The sequence below is a fragment of the Lampris incognitus genome, chromosome 15 (assembly GCF_029633865.1).
Source record: "Lampris incognitus isolate fLamInc1 chromosome 15, fLamInc1.hap2, whole genome shotgun sequence".
NCBI classification, from domain to species: Eukaryota; Metazoa; Chordata; class Actinopteri; order Lampriformes; family Lampridae; genus Lampris; species Lampris incognitus.
Genome location: NC_079225.1, coordinates 30,938,786 through 30,951,187, shown reverse-complemented (window position 1 = coordinate 30,951,187; position 12,402 = coordinate 30,938,786). Strand labels below are relative to the sequence as shown.

General features: G+C 48.1%; 1 protein-coding gene across 1 annotated transcript in view; it reads right to left on the bottom strand.

Moving 5' to 3' along the window:
• Positions 1–12,402, bottom strand: part of LOC130124841 (kelch-like protein 29) — a 220,706-nt gene that overhangs the window by 1,606 nt on the left and 206,698 nt on the right. The gene's annotated exons all lie outside the window — the stretch shown is intronic.

Genomic DNA, 12,402 nt, shown 5'->3' with positions numbered 1-12,402 from the left:
ATTTTCATAGTCAGCCAACCTTTTTTTTCTATACTGGCTCCATCTCGTCATCTATGGTTTGATACAATTGCTACTACTCCTACTACTACTACTTTCAGCTGCTCCCATTAGGGGTCGCCACAGCGGATCATCCGTTTCCATCTCTTCCTGTCCTCTGCATCTTCCTCTGTCACACCAGCCACCTGCATGTCCTCCCTCACCACATCCATAAACCTCCTCTTTGGCCTTCCTCTTCTCCTCTTCCCTGGCAACTCCATATTCAGCATCCTTCTCCCAATATACCCAGCATCTCTCCTCCACACATGTCCAAGCCATCTAAATCTTGCCTCCCTTGCTTTGTCTCAAAACTGTCCAACCTGAGCTGTCCCTCTGATATAATCGTTCCTAATCCTGTCCTTCTTCGTCACTCCCAATGAAAATATTAGCATCTTCAACAACCATCTTGTAAACAGTGATACAATTAATGATGAGCAAATCCACAGTTCTTTTTAGGTAAAAAAAACCCCAAACAAAACAAAACAAAAAAACCCCACCATTCAGCCGAAGCTGACATAAAGCAGTGGTAGACCAGCATAGAAAATTCAAGTGGTCATTTAAAAAATCTGCAGTGGTTTTATTGCTAAATTCCCTCTTAGTGTTTGCTTTGCCTTGGCCGTAGTGGAGTAACTCCTGCGGGTAATTGCTTACACGCCGTGTTGCAGGAAGTGACACGGCAGGAAACGACCGCACATCAAGTGTGACGTTTTTTTAAATGACCACTTGAATTCACTGTGATACACCGCTGTTGTGTCATGCTAGCTTTGGCTGAGCCGTGGAGTGATTCGTTGCACTAAACAAGGATTGTGGATTTGTCCCCTATTAATTGGATAGTAGATGGCGAGCCACAGCAGCAGCATGTCCAGTATGTAGAAAAGGATGGATGACTGTGAAAACGAAACCTACCTATGTAATGCATGACGAGCAGAGTATGAAATAGAGACAGACTTCAAAAATTCCAAGCTATTCCTTCAAGTCATGCTACATATTATGTACCACCAATTGTTTTATCTGTTTTTATATATATGTAATTATTACCCCACTCTTAACAATATTAAGATAGACGTAGAAAAAAAAACTTCAGTACATTTCAGGCTTTATCACATTGGCAGCTGATGAGTGTGTGATGCTCGAAACAGGCTTGTACTGAAATTTATTCAAAGTTTTTTTTCCTACATCTATTTTAATATATATAATTTATATTATGTAAGTGAAGGAGTTCAAGTATCTCAGGGTCTTGTTCATGAGTGAGGGTAGGATGCAGTGGGAGATTGACAGGCGGATTGGTGCAGCATCAACAGTAATGCGGACGTTGTACTGGACCATTGTGGTGAAGAGGGAGCTGAGCCGGGAGGCAAAGCTCTCAATTTGCCAGTCAATCTTCATTCCAACCCTCACCTATGGTCATGAGCTTTGGGTAGTGACCGAAAGGGTGAGATCATGGATACAAGTGGCTGAAATGAGTTTCCTCCATAGGGTGTCTGGGCTCAGCCTTAAAGGTAGGTTGAAGAGCTCGGACATGCGATGGGAGCACGGAGTAGAGCCACTGCTCCTTTGCATCAAAAGCAGCCAGTTGAGGTGGTTCAGGCATCTGATTGGATGCCTCTTGGGCGCCTTCCTTTGGAGGTTTACTGGGCACGGCCAACTGGGAGGAGACCCCAGCATAGACCCAGAACTCACTGGAGGGACTACATGTCCAATCTGGCCTGAGAATGCCTTGGAATCCCCCAGGAGGAGCAGGAGGGCGTTGTTGGGGGCAAGGACATCTGGAGTGCCCTACTTAGCGACCCGACCCCGGAGAAGCAGCTGATGATGCACTAGAAGTCCAACATGATTGTGGATCCAACTTCACTTCTGGTGTATTCCAGAAAGTGATGCACAAGCGAGGAGTTAAACAAATTATGTCATCTGCATATCATCCTCAGTCCCATGGTGCGATCGAAAGGTACCATCAGACTTTAAAGTCTGGGATGTAGCTATGCCATTTGTATTGTTTGCTATCAGAGACTGTGAACGAGGCTACAGGTTTTAGCCGTTTTGAGCTGTTTATGGATATAAAGTGAGAGGACCACTGAAGATGGTGAAAGAACAGCTGTTGCAGTCAGCTTTGCAGAAAGGTGCTCCTGGTGGGGTTTTGCAGTATGTAGCATCCTTCAAGGACCGGCTACATGCAGCTTGTGACATGGCCAGGAGTAACTTGGAAGCAGCTAAGGGAAAGATGAAGGCTCACTATGACAAAAAAGGCAGTGAAGTGAACCTTCAAAGCAGGAGACCAGGTTCTGGTGTTGTTGCCCATGGGTGGAGGTAAGCTGGGGATGAAATTCTATGATCCATATAAAGTTATCAAGAAGATGGGTGATGCAGTTATGTTGTTGAAACACCCGACCGGATACAGAAATAATGACTATGTCATATCAATCTCTTGAAACCTTATTATACTCATGACACTCCGTCCGCTGTGTGTATAACATCTCGGGTTACTGTGGAAGAGGAGCGTGAGGATGATTGGGTTGGGTCAGTTGAACCAGTTACAGCTAGGCTTAAGAATTCCAGTGCCCTGGCCAATGTCAGAGAGTCACTGAGTCATCTCACCAGAGCAGAAAGAGGATGTATTACATGTAGTGGATCAGTATAGTCCTCTGTTTAGAGATACACCTGGCTTAACGAATTTGATAACCCACGATATAGACACTGGTGAGGCAAACTACAGAAATGGACTCAGGTGAAACCAGAGTTGCTCTACATGGAAGAATTTGGTGTGATTGAACAAGGCTCAAGTGAATGGAGTTCTCCCTTAGTCCCTGTTCCCAAGCCCGATTTAACTGTGCATCCTTGCATTGATTACCGAAAGGTAAATAATGTAACTAAAACAGATGCATATCCTATACCCAGGCTGGAGGACTGTGTTGATAAGATCGGTAATACGCAGTATGTGCCGAAATTTGACTTCTTAAAAGGCAACTGGCAAGTGCCATTGACAGAAAGGGCAAAAGATGGGTTTGCATTTGTGACGCCAGAGATTTGGATCGCTGTCAGGTTCTCCCGTTTGGCATGAAAATGTGCCAGCAACCTTTCAGAGGAGTGCAGAACACTCGCATATCTAGATGATGTAGTTTGCTATAGCACTTTGTGGTCTGATCACATGTAACACACGAGACAGCTGTTTGAACGTCTTAAGCAAGCGGGGTTGGTAATCAACTTGCCCAAATTTGAGATTGGAAAGGGGCAAGAAACATATTTGGGGCACCAGGTGGGCCAAGGTTCAGTGAGACCAAGGACTGACAAGGTGCAAGCCATTTTAGACCTGCCGGTTCCGAAAACAAAACGTCAGCTAATGCACTTTGCACTTTTTGGGCATGTGTGGCTTTTATAGGTGGTTTGTTTGCAGCTGTGACAACACCACTCACAAACCTGTTGAAGAAGGGATCTAAGTTTAGCTGGTCAGCGGATTGTCAGACAGCTCTGGAAATGGTTAAAGCTATTCTAGCTAGTGAACCAGTGCTGGTTGCTCCTTATTTCCCTGTCCCATTCAAGCTTGCAGTGGATGCTTGTGATGTTGGAGTGAGGGCGGTGCTGCTACAGACTGATGTGTCAGGAATAGACAGGCCTGTTGCATATTTCTCTAAGAAGCTGAATCGCCATCATAAGCAATATTCCACCACTGAGAAGGAGGCCCAATCCAACCTTTTCAGGTGTATGTCTTTAGTATTGGAGCTGATGTGGTAGTCCTCACTGATGACAACCCACTTACGTCCCTGTCAAAGTTCAAAACATCCAGAGTGTTCTGTTGGAGTTCAATTTTACCACCATATAACCTGACGGTAGTGCATTTGCCATGCAGAGAAAATTTTATTGCTGACACCGTGTCAAGGGGATGAGCATATGGTTTGGGGATTTTGAAAAGTTTGGAAATGTATTGTTGATAGTAATGCACATGAATCAATGGAGTAAAAACAAAACAAAACATTAGATTATAATTGATCATAGTCTTTCAAATTGATAGTCACAACTTTAGAGTAGTTAGACGTCACTAATGTGATGTTTATGTTGTTGTTTTGAGAAACAACCTACTGCTACTACTACTTTCGGCTGCTCCTGTTAGGGGTCGCCACAGCAGATCATTCGTTTCCATTTCTTCCTGTCCTCTGCATCTTCCTCTGTCACACCAGCCACCTGCATGTCCTCCCTCACCACATCCATAAACCTCCTCTTTCGCCTTCCTCTTTTCCTCTTCCCTGGCAGCTCCATATTCAGCATCCTTCTCCCAATATACCCAGCAGCTCTCCTCCATGCATGTCCAAACCATCTCAATCTTGCCTCTCTTGCTTTGTCTCCAAACCGTCCAAAATGAGCTGTCCTTCGTCACTCCAAGAGAAAATCTTAACATCTTCAACTCTTGCCAACTCCAAAAACAAATATGTTGAATCCAGATGTTTTTTGTTGTTTTTGTTTTTTGTTTTGTAAGGGGGGAGGAATGTTAGAAGTGATATTAGGTTATATTTGCCTTTTTCCCTTCTTCCTTTTCTTACATACTTGGACTGGTTTTCATTGAGAAATGATTGGAGGCATGGTTAAGCATTGTTTATAAGAGGACGTCACTGTGAGGTGCATGCACATTTCCCTGGAGTTAGTTAATGGTGGCAGTTTGCATACATACGCTTCAGGATATGCCACTGTGAACATGCTGTTCAGGACACTACTGGTTCACACCTGTCCAGCTCAAGGACTTTTATGTTTGAGGATCCATCCACTATCAACCTACACTGAACTAAAATACCAAGACGGAGTCTGCCGCTTACGGGAGCTGAGGCCCAGGCAGCCTTGTCAGAGGGACCTGCTAACTGCTATAGCCTGCTACCTCGATAAGCTAGCCCACCTCCTGGCGATTTCTCTAGTCTTGGAAATCAGTCCTTCTTTCTGTTTCTTCTCTCGTTTTTCATCTTTTCTACACACTCCAGGTTAGGACTAGTATTGCCTGTTTAAACCCTCTAAACCCGACTAGTCCGTAACAACATACACACACATTTTATATATATATATATATACACACACACACACATATATATATATATACATAGCGTTTTTTTCCGAAACCGTCAATGGTGTTATAAGTGCTCAACTAATGAGGAGCGGAATATCCACACGGATACAGGATAAAAAGTTTTAATGAATTGCAGTACAGGCCTGTTTCATGCGTCTCACACTCATCAGCTGCTAATAGTCTATTAGCAGCTGATGAGTGTGAGACGCACGAAACAGGCCTGTACTGCATTGCATTAAATCATTTTTCCTGTATCCGTGTTGCTATATATATATATATATACATATATTAGCATTATATGTTATGCTAATATTTAATATATATATTAGCATCAGCTGGTAATGCTAATATGTATAGCTTTTTTTTTGCAACTGATGATTGCGCGACGCACGAAACAGGCCTGTACTACAATGTATTAAAACTTTTTTCCTGTAGCTGTATTGATATATATATACACTACCGTTCAAAAGTTTGGGATCACCCAAACAATTTCGTGTTTTCCATGAAAAGTCACACTTATTCACCACCATATGTTGTGAAATGAATAGAAAATAGAGTCAAGACATTGACAAGGTTAGAAATAATGATTTGTATTTGAAATAAGATTTTTTTTACATCAAACTTTGCTTTCGTCAAAGAATCCTCCATTTGCAGCAATTACAGCATTGCAGACCTTTGGCATTCTAGCTGTTAATTTGTTGAGGTAATCTGGAGAAATTGCACCCCACGCTTCCAGAAGCAGCTCCCACAAGTTGGATTGGTTGGATGGGCACTTCTTTGAGCAGATTGAGTTTCTGGAGCATCACATTTGTGGGGTCAATTAAACGCTCAAAATGGCCAGAAAAAGAGAACTTTCATCTGAAACTCGACAGTCTATTCTTGTTCTTAGAAATGAAGGCTATTCCATGCGAGAAATTGCTAAGAAATTGAAGATTTCCTACACCGGTGTGTACTACTCCCTTCAGAGGACAGCACAAACAGGCTCTAACAGGTACTATTTAATGAAGATGCCAGTTGGGGACCTGTGAGGCGTCTGTTTCTCAAACTAGAGACTCTAATGTACTTATCTTCTTGCTCAGTTGTGCAACGCGGCCTCCCACTTCTTTTTCTACTCTGGTTAGAGCCTGTTTGTGCTGTCCTCTGAAGGGAGTAGTACACACCGGTGTAGGAAATCTTCAATTTCTTAGCAATTTCTCGCATGGAATAGCCTTCATTTCTAAGAACAAGAATAGACTGTCGAGTTTCAGATGAAAGTTCTCTTTTTCTGGCCATTTTGAGCGTTTAATTGACCCCACAAATGTGATGCTCCAGAAACTCAATCTGCTCAAAGAAGTGCCCATCCAACCAATCCAACTTGTGGGAGCTGCTTCTGGAAGCGTGGGGTGCAATTTCTCCAGATTACCTCAACAAATTAACAGCTAGAATGCCAAAGGTCTGCAATGCTGTAATTGCTGCAAATGGAGGATTCTTTGACGAAAGCAAAGTTTGATGTAAAAAAATCTTATTTCAAATACAAATCATTATTTCTAACCTTGTCAATGTCTTGACTCTATTTTCTATTCATTTCACAACACATGGTGGTGAATAAGTGTGACTTTTCATGGAAAACACAAAATTGTTTGGGTGATCCCAAACTTTTGAACGGTAGTGTATATATTGTGGCAGAAACTAGGGGCTATGCCTCTGACCCAGCAGGACTGTGAGCTGGGGGCATGGTTTACGTTCCCGGGCTCACTGGTGCAGGGTTGTTCCTGCTGCAGTTTTGGTTTTTGGAGTTGAGGAATAAACATCAAACTCGCCTTCATCTCCTGTGTTTTTCCTCATCCTGCCACATTGGTGACCCCGAATTGAACATGTTTGGAGCAGAAGAGGAGTGTGAATCCACTTCGGCCACACCGCCCCAACTCTCACAGCCGGTCGTTCTCGCCGCGGCTGTGAAGCTCCCAGAGTTCTGGCAGAGCGACCCGGCCTCGTGGTTCCAGCATGTCGAGGCGCTGTTCCACCTGCGTGGAATCTCCGCAGACGACTCCAGATACTATTTGGTCGTCGCTGCGCTGGACCAGCAGTCCACACGCCGTGCCATGCAGCTGTTGCGCGCCCCTCCGCAACATGATAAATACGTCGCCCTCAAACATCTTCTGCTCCGGAGGTACAGCCTATCTGCCGCAGAGAGGGCAGATAGAATCCTTTCCCTATCCGGTTTGGAAGACGGGACGGGTGTGGATCTCATGGACAATATGCTGTCGCTGCTAGGCTCAGACGAAGGTGGGTTCCTTTTCCCGCACGTTTTCCTGCGCCAGCTTCCGTCTCCTGTGCGCACGGCTTTGGCTAACTCCCCGTGTCTGGCCACTGGTGACTGCCAAGGTTTGGCAGAGGAGGCCGATCGGGTCCTGCTGGCTACCAGACGGTTCTCTGTGCAGAGTGTGGCATCGGAGCCTCTGCAGCCGACGTCGGAGAACGCGGACCCGGCAGTGGTGGCTGGAGTGACTGCCCGGAGACGGCGCGGGAGAGGCCTCTGTTTCTTCCACCAGCGGTTCGGCGGCAAGGCGAGGCGCTGCGTCCCTCCGTGCACGTTTGAGGCGGCGGGAAACTCCAGGGCCAGCGCTCAGTAGGAGCTGTGGGCACTGGCGGACGTAGTGAGCTGCTCTTCATTAAGGACATGATGTCAGGAAGACGCTTTCTGGTGGACTCAGGCTCGCAAAAGAGCCTACTCCCTCCTGCCAAGACAGACAGGTCGGCCGAAGGCGGCGGTCCACAGTTACATGCAGCTAACGGTTCGTCCATTGCGATGTTTGGCACAAGGTTGGTGACCGTTTGCTTCCACGGGCGCCATTTTGAGTGGGACTTTGTAGTCGCCGCCATTACTGTTCCTATTATCGGTGCGGCTTTTCTGTGTGCTAATGGTCTGCTGGTTGATGTTGCAAACCGCCGTTTAATTGATGCTGTGTCTTTCACCACTTTTCCGTGCGAGACAGGGGGAGCCGGGCCGTTAACACCCGCTGACTTTTTAGCATTAGGTGATGTTTTTCAGCCTTTGCTGGCGGATTTTCCATCGGTGACTACACCTGCCTTTTCGACCGCGGTTACTAAACACGGGGTACAACATTTCATTCCCACTGTGGGACCGCCGGTTTTTGTGCGCGCGCGGCGCCTCGATGTGGTAAAATTGGTTACAGCTAAGGAGGAGTTCGCCATCATGAAGCGTCTGGGTATAGTGAGGCGTTCCAACAGCCCGTGGGCCTCGCCGCGTCACATGGTGCCCAAGGCAGATGGGTCGTGGTGGCCTTGCGGCGACTTTCGCCGCCTGAACAATGTCACCGCCAATGATCGCTATCCCATCCCACACATACAGGACTTTTCCATACGCCTGGCAGGTACCACTATTTTCTCTAAGGTGGACCTGGTGCGCGGCTATCATCAGGTTCCCGTACGCGCAGAGGATGTGCCGAAGACCGCAGTGATAACCCCATTTGGGCTTTTTGAGTTCATGCGCATGCCTTTTGGCTTGAAGGGGCAGCGCAAACCTTTCAGAGGCTGATGGACTCGGTGTTGCGTGACCTTGCTTTCATGTTTGTTTATCTCGACAACATATTAGTGGCCAGTCCGTCAGCTGAAGACCACCTGGCGCACCTGAAAAAGGTTTTCCGTCGTCTGGACGAACACGGCCTGATAGTCAACCCGGCCAAGTGTCAGTTTGGACTGCCGGTGATTGACTTCTTGGGTCATTTCGCCGCAAGGCGCGGTCCCTAAGGTGCAAGCCGTGGCGGAATTTCCCCACCCGGTCTCTGTTAAGGCATTGCAGGAATTCTTGGGCATGGTGAATTTCTATAACCGTTTCCTCCCTTGCGCTGCCCACCTCCTTCAGCCACTTTACGAAGCCCTGCGGCTTAAGAAGGCTAACGACCCTGTCGACTGGACTCCCGAATGGGTCCAGGCCTTTGACGGAGCTAAGTGCGCCCTGGCTAACGCTGCCCTCCTCGCCCATCCCACACCCACGGCGTCCATAGCTTTAACAACCGATGCGTCTGACATAGCCGTGGGGGCTGTGGTTGAACAGCGTGTGGCGAATGCGTGGCAGCCACTCGCAGTTTTTAGCCGCAAACTGCGAGATAGCGAGCGCAAGTACAGCGTTTTTGACCGGGAGTTGCTGGCACTGCACCTTGCAACCCGGAATTTCCGCTTCCTGCTGGAGGGTCGCCCATTCATGGCTTATGTGGATCATAAACCGCTGACTTTCGCCATGTCCAAGGTGACTGAGCCGTGGTCTGCTCGTCAGCAGCGCCACCTAGCGGCCATCTCCGAGTTCACAACGGACATTCAGCATGTGGCCAGGAAGTCCAACCCTGTTGCTGATTGTCTGTCGCATGTGCTTGTGTGTCCTGTGCACCTCGGTGTGGATTTCTCCGATATGTCTGCCGACCAGCCCAGCGACCCGGACGTCCTTGGCCTTAGGTCAACGCGTACCGGCCTCAAGCTAGAGGACGCTGTGATGCAGGAAGGCAGTCCTGCCCTCCTCTGTGATGTCTCCACCGACCGTCCCCGCCCCGTTGTTCCAGTGGCCTGGCGCCGTCGAGTTTTCGATTCGATTCACTCCTTCTCACACCCTGGAGTTCGGGCGTCGGTGAAGTTGGTCGGTTCCAAGTTCGTCTGGCCTGGCCTCCGCAAGGACGTCAAGGGGTGGGCAGCTGCATGTGTAGCGTGCCAGCGCGCTAAGGTCCACCAGCACACTAAGTCGCCCCTCGAACCGTTTCCGATCCCAGCCAGACGTTTTGACCACGTGCATGTGGACCTGGTGGGCCCTCTACCTTCTTCACAGGGTTTTACACACCTGCTCACAATGGTAGATCGGACCACCAGGTGGCCAGAGGCTGTCCCTCTGTCCTCCACAACATCCTCGGATGTTGCACGCGCTTGTCTTTCCTCCTGGGTCACCCGTTTCGGCACTCCGTCGGATATCACCTCAGACAGGGGCCCCCAGTTCGTGTCAGAGCTCTGGTCGGCACTTGCACGATCCTTGGGTGTGCATGTACGCCGCACTACCGCGTATCACCCTCAGGCTAACGGGTTGTGTGAACGTTTCCACCGGTTGCTCAAGGCAGCGCTGCGCGCTGCGCTCTCGGATAGTAACTGGGTGGATCGTTTACCTTGGGTTATGCTCGGGTTGCGTTCGGCTCCTAAGGAGGACCTCGACGCTTCACCCGCTGAGCTGGTGCTCGGTCAGCCGCTCCGCGTCCCTGGGGAATTTTTGCCTGGGAGTTCCGCTCCTCGACCCCGTCCGGCCGTTTATCCTTTTTTGTCCGACAGCACTCGGGTTCCAGGCCCCGTTCACCACTGTTTTCCGCGGTCGTTCGTGCCTGCGGAGCTCATGTCGGCTCGTTGATGATGCTCACCGCTCGCCCCTCCAACCCCCATACGATGGCCCATTTCAGGTTCTTGAGACGGGTCCTAAGGGTTTTGTGCTGGATATCGGTGGGCGTAGGGAGCGTGTCACGCTTGATAGGCTTAAACCGGCGCACAGGGTGGCAGGCGAAGTTGTGTTTCCGGCCCACGTTCCCCGTCGGGGTCGTCCTCCTTCCAGGACCCCAGCAGTGTCTTCACGGGTTCAGCATTCAGCTTCTCAGCCAGCTTTGGTCTGTGTTTCACCTACTGTTTCGGCTGAGGGACGGCGCAGCCGCCGTCGCAGGCTGCTTAAGCCTCCAGTGAGACACTAATTTTCTTTCCAGGAGTCCCTTCTGGGTGTTTGGGGGGGGGGGGGCTGTGTGGCGGACACTAGGGGCTATGCCTCTCACCCAGCAGGACTGTGAGCTGGGGGCGTGGTTTACGTTCCCGGGCTCGCTGGTGCAGGGTTGTTCCTGCTGCAGTTTTGGTTTTTGGAGTTGAGGAATAAACATCAAACTCGCCTTCATCTCCTGTGTTTTTCCTCATCCTGCCACAATATATATATATATATTAGCGTTAACAGCTGATCAGTGTGCGATGCAAGAAAAAAGCTTGTACTGCTTTGTATTAAAAGTTTTTTTCCTACATCTATATTGATATATATCCAACAGTGGTATTTTGAAAAGCAAGCAGAGGTGGGTAGAAAGGCTCTCTGTGAAGTCCTCCATCATAGTTATTGTTATGGGCACACAATAATTACAGGCAATTGGTGTCAAGAAAAGATGATAAACCGTCGAAGGTAAATGTCAGCTAATGTGGTTTTCAGACACTATAAAGCAACAGTCTGGTTTATGACTGTATAAGTAACGCTCTGTGGCGATCGCATGACAAAAGCTGACAGAAGATGAACTCATAACAAACATTTTGCTGATTGTCATGTCGGGCTCTGTACCCACACTTATTTTACACAACTCAAACACAATCAACAAGCCCATCCATCCATTATCTAAGCCGCTTATCCCAATCAGGGTCGCGGGACGCTGGAGCCCATTCCAGCAGACACTGGGCGGCAGGCGGGGAGACACCCTGGACAGGCCGCCAGTCCATCACAGGGCCGACACATTCACACCTAGGGACAGGTGTGAATGTGGAGGACAACCCGGGACGATCCCCAAGGTTGGACAACCCTGGGGTTCGAACCCAGGACCTTCTTGCTATGAGGCGACGGTGTTAACCACTGCACCACCTTGCCGCCTCAAACAAGCCCAATGTGGACACGGTTCTAAGGTGTTAAAAAAGAAGAAAAAAATCATTCCCTTGTACAGAGGGAGAAAGAAAGTAATGAAAAAAACAAAAAACAAAACACAAGTATCCTTACAAATGTGCTGGTTTGATTTGAGAAACAGAAACAGGAGTTTGTGTGCAGAGAGGATTTAAACTTTGGCTGTAAGCTGATTATGGCTTTGTACCCCTGTCGGGGTTTGGAACAATCTCTATTTACATAAGGTACACATGCGCGCACACACACACAGCAAACAGCGTGCAGTCTAACTGCTTAAAACACAACACCAATGGGACCCACAAAATTATTACATAAAGCCTAAATCTACTCAAAGAAGAAAAAAACACAGCATTAAAACACACATTCAGAAGAGAAAGAACACAGAGTAAAGCCCATAGCTGCTATTATAGATAAACAGAGGGGAGGTTCAGACCCAGGGAGATGCTGACAGGGGCGAGAGAAGATCTGCTCTACAGCATAATGACCCGCTAGACCTCATCTACTCAACTCTGTGGGAGCAGAGTGGTCCATGGTGTTCCCGAGTACCTGTGTGGGTGTGTGTGTGTATCTCCATGTTTGTCCAGTATAATCCACAGTGTGTGATTTCTTGTGTTACTTGTTCACTCTCTCGGTTTGTCTCTGTGTAAAACTTAACTAAATGTAG